This window comes from Lithobates pipiens, unplaced genomic scaffold (assembly GCF_037356315.1).
Source record: "Lithobates pipiens isolate NorthernLeopardFrog02 unplaced genomic scaffold, aLitPip1_a1.2 Scaffold_8, whole genome shotgun sequence".
NCBI classification, from domain to species: Eukaryota; Metazoa; Chordata; class Amphibia; order Anura; family Ranidae; genus Lithobates; species Lithobates pipiens.
In genome coordinates this window covers 435,315,007-435,327,980 of record NW_027507903.1, presented here as the reverse complement: position 1 = coordinate 435,327,980, position 12,974 = coordinate 435,315,007, and the positions used below count along the sequence as shown (strand labels likewise).

The window sequence follows — 12,974 nt, the reverse complement described above, 5'->3', positions numbered from 1 at the left end:
TTTGATTGTATGTATGGGCCATAAGACCAAAAATCCACTGACCTGCAGCTACTACTAACCTCATCCATCAGCTTGAAAACAAGAGAGATGGTCCAGTGCCGCCGAATGGCTACACTAGACCCTACGGAGCTGCATCAGGGCCCACCTGAACCCTTGCTTTGAACCCTGATGTGGGGTCATGGGTTGCTACCCTGTCATGGGACACCCCATTTGTGAGATGGTGGCCTCGGGGGACTGTGACCTACATTGCACAATGTATTGGGTTCCGGGTAGTGGGTGTGACAGTCGCTTTTCTGGGGCGGTTTACGGGTGGCAGCGACTGATACTCTGGCCGCCTCCTGCCATACCAGCTCCAGGAGCTTCCTGATCATTACATGGTGGGAGGGCATCTGGTTCCTAGATACAAATGTTTATTTACTATTTGTTGGTTATTCATCCTACATGACCTGCAGTTGTTTCTATACAGTGGGCGGCCGACAGTAGCCTCCAGTCTCCGGCTGGAGATGGGATAGACCTGCCAGGGGTCTCACTATTCTATTTTGTTGGTTAAAATGTCTAGTTTACTATGAGAGTTTAATATTTTTTACTTAATGGTTTCATGGATTGGTGGAGTTGGGATGGTATTATTGGTTGCTCGTTCACCCTGGGTAACCCCGATTGGAGATGGTGGCCCGGGTGATTGAAGGACCTATTTATACATAAATTTTGCTATATTGTACCATATCCATTTCCTCTGTGCTTCATATAGCGTGTTAGGTTTTGTGTTTCCGATAGAGCACTGCTCCCCTTATGTGCTGCCACTTGGCTAAGGCAGTAATCTTGGCCAACTTCCGACCTCCTTGTGGGCCTTTTGTCCCACACAGTTATGCATTTAAGCTTTACTTATTCATTGTATTTTGAGTATTCCTTTGCCTTTTCATTTCCTATGCTCTGCTTCTTCTCTTTCTTTCCTTACTTATTTCTTTCCTTCTTTAGCCCCCTCTGCTCTTTCTTAGGTCCATGGGGCATTCGGGCAGCGTAGCTTTTTGGTATGCCCCTCTGATACCATGACACTTAAATGGTTGTCCCTGAATGATTAGGGTATGAATTCTCCCCAATAGAAAGTGAAGGTTTTTAAATAACAAAAAAAAAAAAAAAAAAAAAAAAGTAGATCTAGCGTGTCTGCAGAAAACCCACTTATCATCCTCCACCTGTCATAAATATTTTGATTCCCTCTACCCTCAAATTTGGCTAATAGTCCTACTAAGGAAAAAGGAGTACTCGTGGCTTTGTTTACAACCGCGGCCTGGACATGATGTCATAATGTCACGCCTGGGCCTCCGACGGTCATATAGATGACTGGAAATCACTATGGTCGTCATCGGCGTCGGCCGATTCATTTTCCGGGTCCCCGATGGCACGGGGGAGCTTGGAGAAGCACCAGATGGCGGCGGGAGGGGGGGTGTCGATCAAGAGGCAGAACTGATGCTATGATCATTCTTATGGTGCACAGAATCGCCAGCTGAAAATGAGGATATCTGAATGATGCCTGTAGCTGCAGGCATCATTCAGATATTCCCACTGAAAATCAAAGACATCATATGACGTCCTTGGGCTGGAAGAGGTTAACCTTCCACCCTTCGAGTTGTCAACCCTAAAAAATGCTTTCTCATTTCAGTGGATACCTTTGTTGCCTTATCTGGGGATTAGGCTTACTCCAACATATGCAGGACTCTATCAGGCCAATTTCCCTCCTTTTTTTAGGAAGCTATCAGATATGCTGTCCTCTTGGACCCATCTCCCGTTATCGTGGTTTGGTAGAATTATGACCTATATTTCAGAGTTTTACCAGTCCAGGTCCCTCTACATATTTTGCGCATACACCAACGTAAAAGTCAGAAATTTGTCTGGGGCTCCACTAGAACCAGAATTAATAAACAAACTGTTTATGCCTGTAAGATCAACATTGGCCTCTCGGTCCCCAATTTACATGCCTATTACACTGCAGCAAATATAGCTCCATTATCTCATTTCATGAGAAATATCAAATGCTGTTATGGGCCACTATTGATTTAGCGGACTCTTACCCAATTTCGGTTTCTTCCCTGCCTTGGCTCCCTCATATACATCGCCCCCGCCAAGACACGACTGGACCCTGCTTGGCATATTCCCTTCGTTTGTGCGATTCGATTAAATACTCGACAAGCCTGATCTCGTCTCATCTTCCCTTACTTCGCCTCTTTCATTGTCCATTGTTTCCACCAGGGTGTGATAACCGTCAACAGTTCTCTTGGTTGGTGGACCGTCAACAGCTTTATTGATATCCACTCTCTGTTCATCCCTACTAGGATAATTGAGTTTGCTGTGCTACGTCGCTCCTCACACGATATTCCCCTCCGAGAGCACTATAGCACTCACAGTATTAAGTATCGGCATTTTCTCCAACAGCTCATAAAGTCTCGACCTACTCTATACCCTGTTTCCCCTAAAATAAGATCTAGCGTGATTGTCGGTGTTGGCTGCAATATAAGCCCTACCCCCAAAATAAGCCCTACCCTGTTTTCCTGAAAATAAGCCCTACCCTGAAAATAAGACCTACACAAACTTTAACTAGGGCTTATTTGGGGGTAGGGCTTATATTTCAGCCATCACCGACAATCACGCTAGATCTTATTTTAGGGGAAACAGGGTACACCTTGACCCCCTTTGAAAGCTTCTGTAGATCTCGACAATCTCCCGGCTTAATCTCATTAATATACTCAGCAATAATCTCCTCAAAAAAAACACAGCTGAGGCTATACCACCTCCAGTGGTAGGTAGGGCTGGGGGGGACAGCTAGATCCGGAGGACTGGCAGGTCATGACTATAGCATTGTCTAAATGCTCCAAAAATGTATTTATTTTAGAAAATGTCTATAAAATACTCTACAGGTGGTATTACACTGTGGCTAGGTTGGCACGTTTTATCCCAACCTATTCCCTTTGTTTCTATGGATGTTCTCAAGAGGGTACTATGGCACACAGTTGGTGTACATGTCCGAGGGTATGCAGTCTATGGGTCAGAGTCTACTCTCTTCTTTGCAACTTATTTCATACCAACTTAACGAGGGATCCCTATGAGGCACTTCTGTGTAAGCTAATTGTGGGACTGCTTCATCTGGAGCACCAGTTGGCTTTACTGCAACTAAACTAACTATGGCAAGGGCATGGAAAACACCAGTACTCTGCTTTGATGTGGTTAAAAATTGTATGATCGATGCTATGGTGAATGAAAAGCTGATCGCTATACTTTTACACACCCATGACAAATTCCTTTGGGTCTGGTAGCCTTGGGTTGCCTACATTCAACCTTCTAGATTTGATTGTACGCTTCGCTTGATTTGATATGCTTCTGCCCCCCACCCTGTGGACTCCCTTCCCTTCTTACTGCTCTTTCCTCTCTTATTCCTAGTCCACTACCCCTCTCTTCCTTTTCCTTTCTCCATTTCTACTTCTTCCTATCAGCTCATCAGGCCACCAGGCAAAGGCCTGGGGTGGATGGTTAAATGGTAAACTTTTAGCATTGCTATTTAGTATACCCTTGATAATATAATTATCGAATATATGGTTTGATAGCTAGGTGCACTCATAATTCTATTAGGACGCTTCTACTTATATTTGGTGCACTGTGTTCCTGAATACTGAGGTTACGGATGGTGTTAGTAACCTCTCAACTGTTATGTATAATCATTCTTGGAATCTCTAGGACTTGAGCGTATCATATTTATTTTTTGTTTTCCTGTTTTGTACTATTACATGTTTATTCCCAATGTGACCATCAATGTGATGTGCTGTTATGATGAATGAATATTAATAAAATCCTTTGTAAAAGAAAACAAGAGAGATGAACTTTAAATGTATATCAAGTAATTTTTCTTTTCAGTCTCACACGAGTGTTGAAGAGGCTGTGACAGCGCTGGTTATTTTGATACCTTGATGATGATGCTCTTCACTCATGCTATAAAAATAGTTATTTACATATATTGTTTTTTACTTTCACTATGCCTATGGAGGTCTTAACCTTGACATTATCCTGTATTTTTTCTGCATTTACAATGTCAAGTTTGTCAAGTATGTTTGGGAATAGGACAGCCAACCTAACATACTCCCACCCAGGTTACATAGTTACATAGTTGTTGAGGTTGAAAAAAAACATCAGTCCATCCAGTTCAACCTATAATGTGTGTGTGTGTGTGTGTGTTTTTACGTCAATATTACATCCAGGGCCGCTGTTAAAAATCATGGGGCCCCGTACAGTCTACCTGGCGGGGCCCCCCACATAAGACTGAACCTGAGCACCCCTCCCTCTAACCCATGGACTGTGTACAATGGAGAAATGCAGGGTTTAATATACATATGCAAGAATCAGAAGTGGGTAATGTTCATGTTTTAGGGGTCAGGAGTGAGTAATGCATATAATGCAGGGGGTTGGAATATATAACATACAGAATAAAGGGGTCAGGAGTGGGTATTGATTAGTTCAGGGGTCAGGAGTGGGTAATGCATATAATGCAGGGGTTTTGGAATATGTAACATACAGGCATACCCCACTTTTAAGTACACAATGGGGTTTATTTACTAAAGCTGCAAAGTGCAAAATCAGGCTCACTTCTGCATAGAAACCAATGAGCTTCCAGGTTTTATTACCAAAGCTTAATTGAACAAGCCGAGGTTAGAAGCTCATTGGTTTCTATGCAGAAGTGAGCCTGATTTTTCACTTTCCAGCTTTAGTAAATAAACCCCATTGTGTACTTAAAAGTGGGGTATGCCTGTACAGAATAAAGGGGCCAGGAGTGGGTATTGATTAGTTCAGGGGTCAGGATTGGGTAATACATAGAATACAGAGGATCTGGAGTATGTAGCATACAGAGTGCAGGGGTCAGGAGGTAGCAAATGGGTATACAAATGTTATTTCCCGTGTGGCATTTGATATCCCAAAATGACCCATACCATTAAAGGGGACCACTTGCAACTGTGTACAATGAATGTAGTTGCAGCCAGGTACAGGTTTTAATGGATTAAATCAGGAGGCAAATTATTGCTTCCCCACCACCTAGCAAAAACCCACTGAAAAGTGATCCACTGTGGATGACTCTTCAGTGGCCAACACAAGCATTCACTAATACACAGCAATTATGCCCCTGAGATGTGTCACTCCAGCCATGTGGTTACTGTGGCAGCATTAATACTGTATATTAACGCAATAGAACGTACAGCAGGGAAAAGACTTTCACTCTGGGCACGGTGAATACCCACAATATTTTAGATATGTGGGAAAGCAGTATGCAGTATGGCCAACTTTATGCTCAGAGCCCGGGCCCAGTCTCTACCTCCACCTAACATCCCCCGACTTCACAAGTACTTGGTCCTGCTGGCTTCTTTTATCTGGGGTCCTCATGCAGTGCTTCTCCTGGGTCTGGGAGTGTGGGGACCGGCCAGAAGCTGAGCTCCTCTAAAACCTCTGCTCCTTCCACCTGGGCACGAAGTTGGACAGCCGGAAGCAGAAAGCAAAGTATTTAAACACTTTCGGGAGTAATCTGCAGCCGTATGTCCAGACAATTACATTACACAAGTCCCGGCTGGTGTATTGCTGGTGTATTGATATAGAAGAGACTGGGACTTGTGTAATGTACTGTATGTAATAGTCTGGACATACGGCTGCAGATTACTCCCAAAAGTGTTTAAATAATTTGCTTTCTGCTTCCTCCCACGCACACTACATGGGACCCTAGCTCAGGATTAGTATAGTCCCTATAATGTTGGAGTCCCCCCTCTGCCTCTGGGCCCCCCTACAGGGCAGGGCCCAGTACAGGAGGGCTGGTGGTCCCCCCCTATCAGCGGCCCTGATTACATCATATACCACTGTATGTTTTGGTCGTTGAGGTGCCTGTCTAATCGTTTTTTGAAACTATCGATGCTTCCTGCTGATACCACTGCTTGTGGAACAGAATTCCACATCCTGACAGTAAAGAACCCTCTACACAGTTTAAGTTTAAACCACTTATTTTCCAGGATTAGTAAATGGCCACGTGTCTTTTTAAATTCCATTTCACTGAATAGTTTTTTCCCTATGCTAGGGTCACCACCAGTACGGTATTTGTACATTGATATTATATCCCCTCTCAAGCGTCTCCTCTTCAGAGAGAATAAGTTCAATGCTTGTAGTCATTCCCCATAGCTGAGGTCCTCCATTCCCTTAATTGGCTTTGTTGCCTTTCTCAGGATTCTCTCCAGTTCCAGCACATCCTTCCTGAGAACTGGTGCCCAGAACTGGACGGCATACTCAAGATGCAGCCGAACCAGAGTCTTGTTGAGTGGGAGAATTATTGTTTTAGCTTTGTAGTGAATCCTCTTTTTAATACATGCCAATATTCTGTTTGCTTTGCTTGCTGCAGCCTGGCATTGCATGCCACTGCTTAGCCTGTCATCTACTACAACCCCCAGGTCCTTTTCCATCCTAAATTCCCCCAGAGGCTCTCCCAGAAGCCAGTAACTTGCATTCATATTTTTGACACCCAAATGCATTACCTTACATTAGTCAACATTAAACCTTATTTGCCATGTAGTTGCCAACCCCATTATTTTATTTAAGTCTTTAAGTCTTTTTGCAAGGTTTCCACTTCCTGCGTTGGAGTTATTGCCCTGCTTAGCTTTATATCATCTGCAAATACTGAGGGTGAGCTGTTTATCCCATCCTCTAGATCGTTTATGAATAAATGAAACCTGATTGGTCCCAGGACAGATCCCTGGAGGACCCCACTTTCCACACCAGTCCATTCCGAGTACTCCCTATTTATCACCACCCTTTGGACACGCCCCTGTAGCCAGTTTTCCATCCAGATACTCAGCCTATGGTCCATGCCGACAGACCTTAGTTTGTGTAATAAGCGCTTGTGGGGAACTGTATTAAATTCCTTTGCAAAATCCAGATACACCACATCCACAGGCCTTCCTTTATCTAGATGGCAGCTCACTTCTTCATAGAAGGTTAATAGATTGGTTTGGCAAGAACAAATCTTCATGAATCCATGCTGATTACTGCTAATGATACAGTTTTCACTATTAAAATCTTGTGTATATAGTCCCTTATCATCCCCTAAATAGCTTGCAGACTATTGATTTTAGACTAACTGGCCTGTAGTTCCCGGGGATATGTCTCGGCCCTTTTTTTAAATATTGGTGCCACGTTGGCTTTTTTTTCCAATCAGGTGGTACTGTTCCAGTCAGTAAACTGTCCATAAAAATTAGGAACAATGGTCTGGCTATCACATGGCTGAGTTCCTTAAGGACCCTTGGGTGTAAGCCATCTTGTTCCGGGGACTTATTTATATTAAGTTTTTCAAGTCTATTTCTAATTCTGTCTTCTGTTAGCCATGAGGGTGCATTCTGTGATGATGTATGATGTATCCTCCCGTTTTTTTGTGATGACTGAAAAGAATTTATTCAAAACCTTTACCTTCTCTCTGTCCTTTGTAGCCAAATTTCCTTCCTCATCCTTTTTGGGGCCAATATGTGCTGGCCTCGCTTTTTTACTATTTATTCACAGTATCTCACAAAAGTGAGTACACAACTCACATTTTTGTAAATATTTTGTTATATCTTTTCATGTGACAACACTGAAGAAATTACACTTTGCTACAATTATTATTATTTATTATTATTATTATTCACGATTTATATAGCGCCAACAGTTTACGCAGTGCTTTACAACGTACAATGTAAAGTAGTGACAGCCATTAATTCATGGTTCCCTTAATGAACTGTAGCTCCCCAGTGCCGACAGCACTCATGCAGTCCCAGACCATGACACTCCCACCACCATGCTTGACTGTAGGCAAGACACACTTCTCTTTGTACTCCTCACCTGGTTGCCACCACACACACTTGAAACCATCTGAACCAAATACCTATCTTGGTCTCATCAGTCCATAGGACATGGTTCCAGTAATCTATTTCCTTAGGCTGCTTGTCTTCAGAAAACTGTTTGCAGGCTTTCTTGTGCATCATCTTTAGAAGAGGCTTCCTTCTGGGACGACAGCATTGCAGACCAATTTAATACAGTGTTCGGCGTGTGGTATGAGCACTCACAGGCTGACCCTACACTCCTTCAACCTCTGCAGCAATGCTGGCAGCACTCATACGTATATGAGTGCTGCCAGCATTGCTGCAGCAATGTTGCAGCAATGCTGGCAGCAATCATATACGAATGAGTGCTGCCAGCATTGCTGCATATGCTGCCGGCACTGGGGAGCTACAGAATGGTTGCTAGCCCATCATGAGAGCTGTCAAACCAAGTCTTTGAAATTTCCCCAAAATCGAGATCCTCCTCGTACATCAGCAGCTCCAGTTCTCCCATCCTTGTTAGCCAGACTTCTGGCATTAGTGTACAAGCCTTGTAGTTTTTTCTAGTCACATACCATGTTGTTATTTGTAATGAGGCTGCAATTTGGATTTGTCAACTTACCATGGGTTTTAGTAAACTAGTCATGCCCCCAATATTACCCTCTTAACCTTGTTCCATGCTGGTTCTCTGTACATCTGGACCCTCCCCCCCATCTCCTAGTTCGATCCCTGTTTTTTTTTGCCTAATTAAAGGCTTATGCCACGTACACACGACCAGACTTTTTGACGGACTAGGTCCGACGGTCTTTCTGACTCACTTTCGGTGGAGTTCCGACGGATTTTCCGAATGAACGGACTTGGCCACACACAATCACACCAAAGTCCGACGGATTCGAACGTGATGACATACGACCAGACTAGAATAAGGAAGTTCATAGCCAGTAGCCAATAGCTGCCCTAGTGTAGTTTGGACTAGCATACACACAAACGGATTTCTCGGTCCGGAGGAGTTCCAGTGGGAAAATTTAAAACATGTTCTATTTCTAAAGTCCGCCGGATTTTTGGCAAGCAAAGGTCCAATGGAGCCCACACACGATCTAATTGTCCGACAGACTCGTTCCGTCGGACCTTTGCTGTCAAAAAGTCCGGTCGTGTGTATGTGGCATAAGTTTGTGTTAAAAAAAAAAAATCTAATTTTTTGCTGGTGGCTGCCCATAGATTGGTGAAATTTAGACTGAACAGTCTTAGGATGGGAATGTTCTTGTGAAGTTTGTTCATTTTCTAATCAGTGATTCAATCAACATTCATTTTTCAACTGCAGTGATAAGAAAATTTGAAAGAACAGACACACAAATTTCTAATGCCCTGTACACACGGTCGGACTTTCCAATGTTAAATGTGCGATCTGAGCTTGTCAGAAATTCCAACCATGTGTAGGCTCCATCGGAATTTCCGACACACAAAGTTGGAGAGCTGGATCTAAAATTTTCCGACAATAAGATCCGATTGCGTAAATTCCGATCTTGTGTAGACAAGTCTGACGCACAAAGTGCCACGCATGCTCAGAATGAATTACAAGACGGAAGAGCTCGGTCTGGTAAAACTAGCATTTCTAATGGATATAGCACATTCGTCACGCTGCAAAGTTAAAAATTGTTTAATGCAGCACATTCTCTTTTTCTTTATAATGCTTTTTATAATTTTTCTTTATAATTCTTTATAATTCTAGAAGAATGAAGTTGTTTTGCTACTCATATTCACACAGACTTCTCACAAACTTCTTTATTATTTCTCGTGATTTCATGTGTTTTTTTTTATTCAAGATCTGTTTAATTTAGTGATCTCCATTTTTTTTTTGTGTGTCAATTTACCACAACACCATTATTATCTTTTATTTTATTTTTTTATTTTTTAATCTCAAGGAGGTTGTTTGGTGTTGGTGTCCCTTGTTAATTTGACTTTGTATTTTAGAAATGTACCTGCCTACTCACAAATAAACTGTCCTTTTTGACGTAAAACACATAGGCAAGTATTTATTTTACAAAAAAAAGCTTTATTAGGGGTCGTAACCAAATAAAGAGGAATGCAACGCTGGAGAAACTGCTGAAATTGGCGAAGCCTTTGGCCCCCAGGGCAGACATCAACTATTTAAAGGCAAAATTGGTGGCCTGAGGAGTCCATATATAAGGGAGTACAATCTGGTCCAGGGTGGGCATCCAGAAGTCTAAGAGATCAGGAACAGCAGCAGATGACATATATGTCCCCAGGCTGTGGTCATACAAGAGCCTGCATCTTTTGTCAGACCAGACTGAACCCAGGCCATCAATCTCTGGTCTTCCTTCCACGCTTCCTTTCAGGCTGTGGCTGTGGTGTTGGAAGTGTGGCAGAAGGAGCAGGAGGAGGATGATCCCACTCACACAGGTTGGTTTTGGCGGTGAGTTGTCCCCTCAACCCCTTATTTAGTGTGAGATAAATTAGTTCTTCACATAAGGCGTTGCCCCTCCTCCATTTTCTGCATTTTGCATGCAGCCACAGTGGCAAAGGCCTCTTGAAGAGTGGGGGTGGTTTTGAGGGCCACAGAAGCCTCCCAATCAGCCTCTCCCCAATCAGAGTGCTGACTCCTCTATGTGCCTCCCCTTCCTGAGTCTTTTGGTTGGAAGGTGGAGTGGAGGGACCTGGGATTCTGTGAGGCTCCTAGGCCTGCCCACCTCCTGGCTGCCACTAACCCCTGCCTCCTCCTGGCTGCCACATTCCACAGCCACCTCCTGGCTGCATTATTCTATGCCCTCCACCTGCCTGAGGTCTTCCTGTGTATGAAAAAGGGACCTAGTTTGAGTTTTTTCAATCACACACAATAATGAACTCATGACTGTTGCAAATTGAATGTTAAAAAATAGAAAAGACTATCATTCTGAGACCAGAATTTTTAATTCTTGCCCCAATTATTTGTGTCTACTATTGTCTATTGATATGTAAAACTCTTTATTAAATCAGCAATTAGGGATCAATAAGCACATCTAGTTAACATCATTCATTTTTACAAATAAAATATGTAGAACAATGCTATACCTGGCTCAAGCCGGGTTCCTCCACTTCTTCCTGGCTGGAAGTCCCAGGGTGGGCGTCAGAAGCCTCATCTGGGGTGGAACGAAGCATGGAAGGAAGCGTGGAAGGTAAGGTTGAGAGGGATTCCTTGACCTCAGTCTGGTCTGACAGAAAATGCAGTCTCTCATAGTACCGCAGCCTGGGGACATAAACGTCATCTGATGAAGCTCCAGATCTATGGGAATCCTGGACCTTCTTGCGCTCCCTCAGATATGTAATCCTCAGGCTGCCAATTTTGGCTTTTAAATAGTTGATTCTTGCCATGGGGACCACTGGCTTCACCAACTCCAGCAGTGTCTCCAGTGCTGCCTGCCTCTTTATTTTGTTGTTATAATGGGGGTGTTTGACCTACCACAGACAGGGAAGCTCCCTGTACTTGTCAATGAATATTGGGAGAAAGCTGTGGTCTTTTAACCCATCCATTTTCTCTGCAAGACACAACACAAGACAAACTCTAATGTCAGGCTAAACTCTTCTAATCTTGTCCCAATATAAGCCTCAATCTAGAAGCAGTATAGGCCAGTGATGCACCAAGTTAAAATTGTACCTTCGTTAGAATGATCAGCTCTTCCGTGACTCCTTCCTGCGCTCACAGATCGTACATACAACGCACCCATGTTACGTTTTTTATACACTGTGCATGCGTGAAACTCCGCCTGCCCCTGACGTTCTTTCTAGTCTATTGCCCGCCCCTTCTCTTTAGGTGCAGTTGGGAGAGCACATGGCAGAGACACAGCAGGTGCATGAGAGTAGCAGCAAGCCCGAATCCAGAAAATACTCGATCCCGCAGGAGAAGATTTAAGGCCTCAAATATGTCCTTTGTAGAGATGGCGGAGATGGTGGACATATTGAAGAGGAATGACTATGATGAGAAGTAGGAACCTTACCCAAACCCAAATGTGAGAAAGGAATTTGCACTTGCAGTTAACTACATTTGTTCAGGCCTATTTCTATTCAAAGAAGATTGTTGTCTTGATGGGTTTATAATGAAATACAAACTTGATTCAGTGTAAAGGAGAGGACACTCAACAGCTGTTTACACATCTGGACTCAGGAGCACTAGTGTGGGAAACCAGAACACGCTTTTTAATAGGGTGTCACACACAGGTGCTCCAGTGTATACCATAGGGGTGTCTCCATCTGTGAAACTTGCACAAAAGATGTAAGTATTCCAGCTTTAGAAAGTGTAAAATAAAAAATATTTAAGCTTGGAAAAAGCTGCCAAAAAATACAATTGTATGACACTTCCAAGCAATGTTTCATATTTCTATTTCTGCCCTCAAATATCTGTGTGCTAAGTATTCCTTTTTTATATTCTCATAGGAGAGAGAAGACTCGGGACGTCTGAGGACACCAGGGACCCCACACCTCCCAAAGAAGGGGAAACCCCAAAACCGGAGGAGGAGGATGAGGAGGGAGAGGTTGTTGAATGTGGCGAAATTGTCACCACAACAGGTGAGTGTCTGAGACCACAGCTTCAGGTAATAGATGTATGCCTGCATATTTACAAAACATGGTGTGTTTTTTTGCTTATTTTTAGGTGATGTGGATGTTGTTGAAGAAGAATCTCACTTTACCAGTGAAAGTGCCCAGATCCTCATTGGGGGAGATAATGGGGTGCAATTGCGATTTGGATAATCTAAAGAAAAACATCAATGATTTTCAACAAAAAATGAAGAACGTCATTGATGTTTTAGGGAGGATCTAAAAACACACCAAACTAACTAGCATTGATTTGTGTTTTAAAATCCAGTTTTACATTTTTAGAAAAGCCAAATTTTGAAGATGCACACAGTGTGTCAATATTTGCTATCTGCCATCACCGGAGATCTATGTACATGTTTTGTGGGTGTAACCCCTTCCTCGCTACTGAAGTGGCTGAGATGAAGGGGTTGCACCCCCAAAACATGTCCATTGATCCCCCATGATGGGAGCTAGCACATGTTGACATTAGGCATTGGATCAGGATGGAAATGCCCAGTTTGAATCACAGTTTGTGTGTATCTTCAA

General features: G+C 43.2%; 1 protein-coding gene across 5 annotated transcripts in view; it reads right to left on the bottom strand.

Annotated features, from left to right (window-relative positions):
* LOC143964536 (E3 ubiquitin-protein ligase RNF213-like) overlaps positions 1-12,974 on the bottom strand; it is a 955,032-nt gene that overhangs the window by 181,514 nt on the left and 760,544 nt on the right. The window lies entirely within an intron of this gene.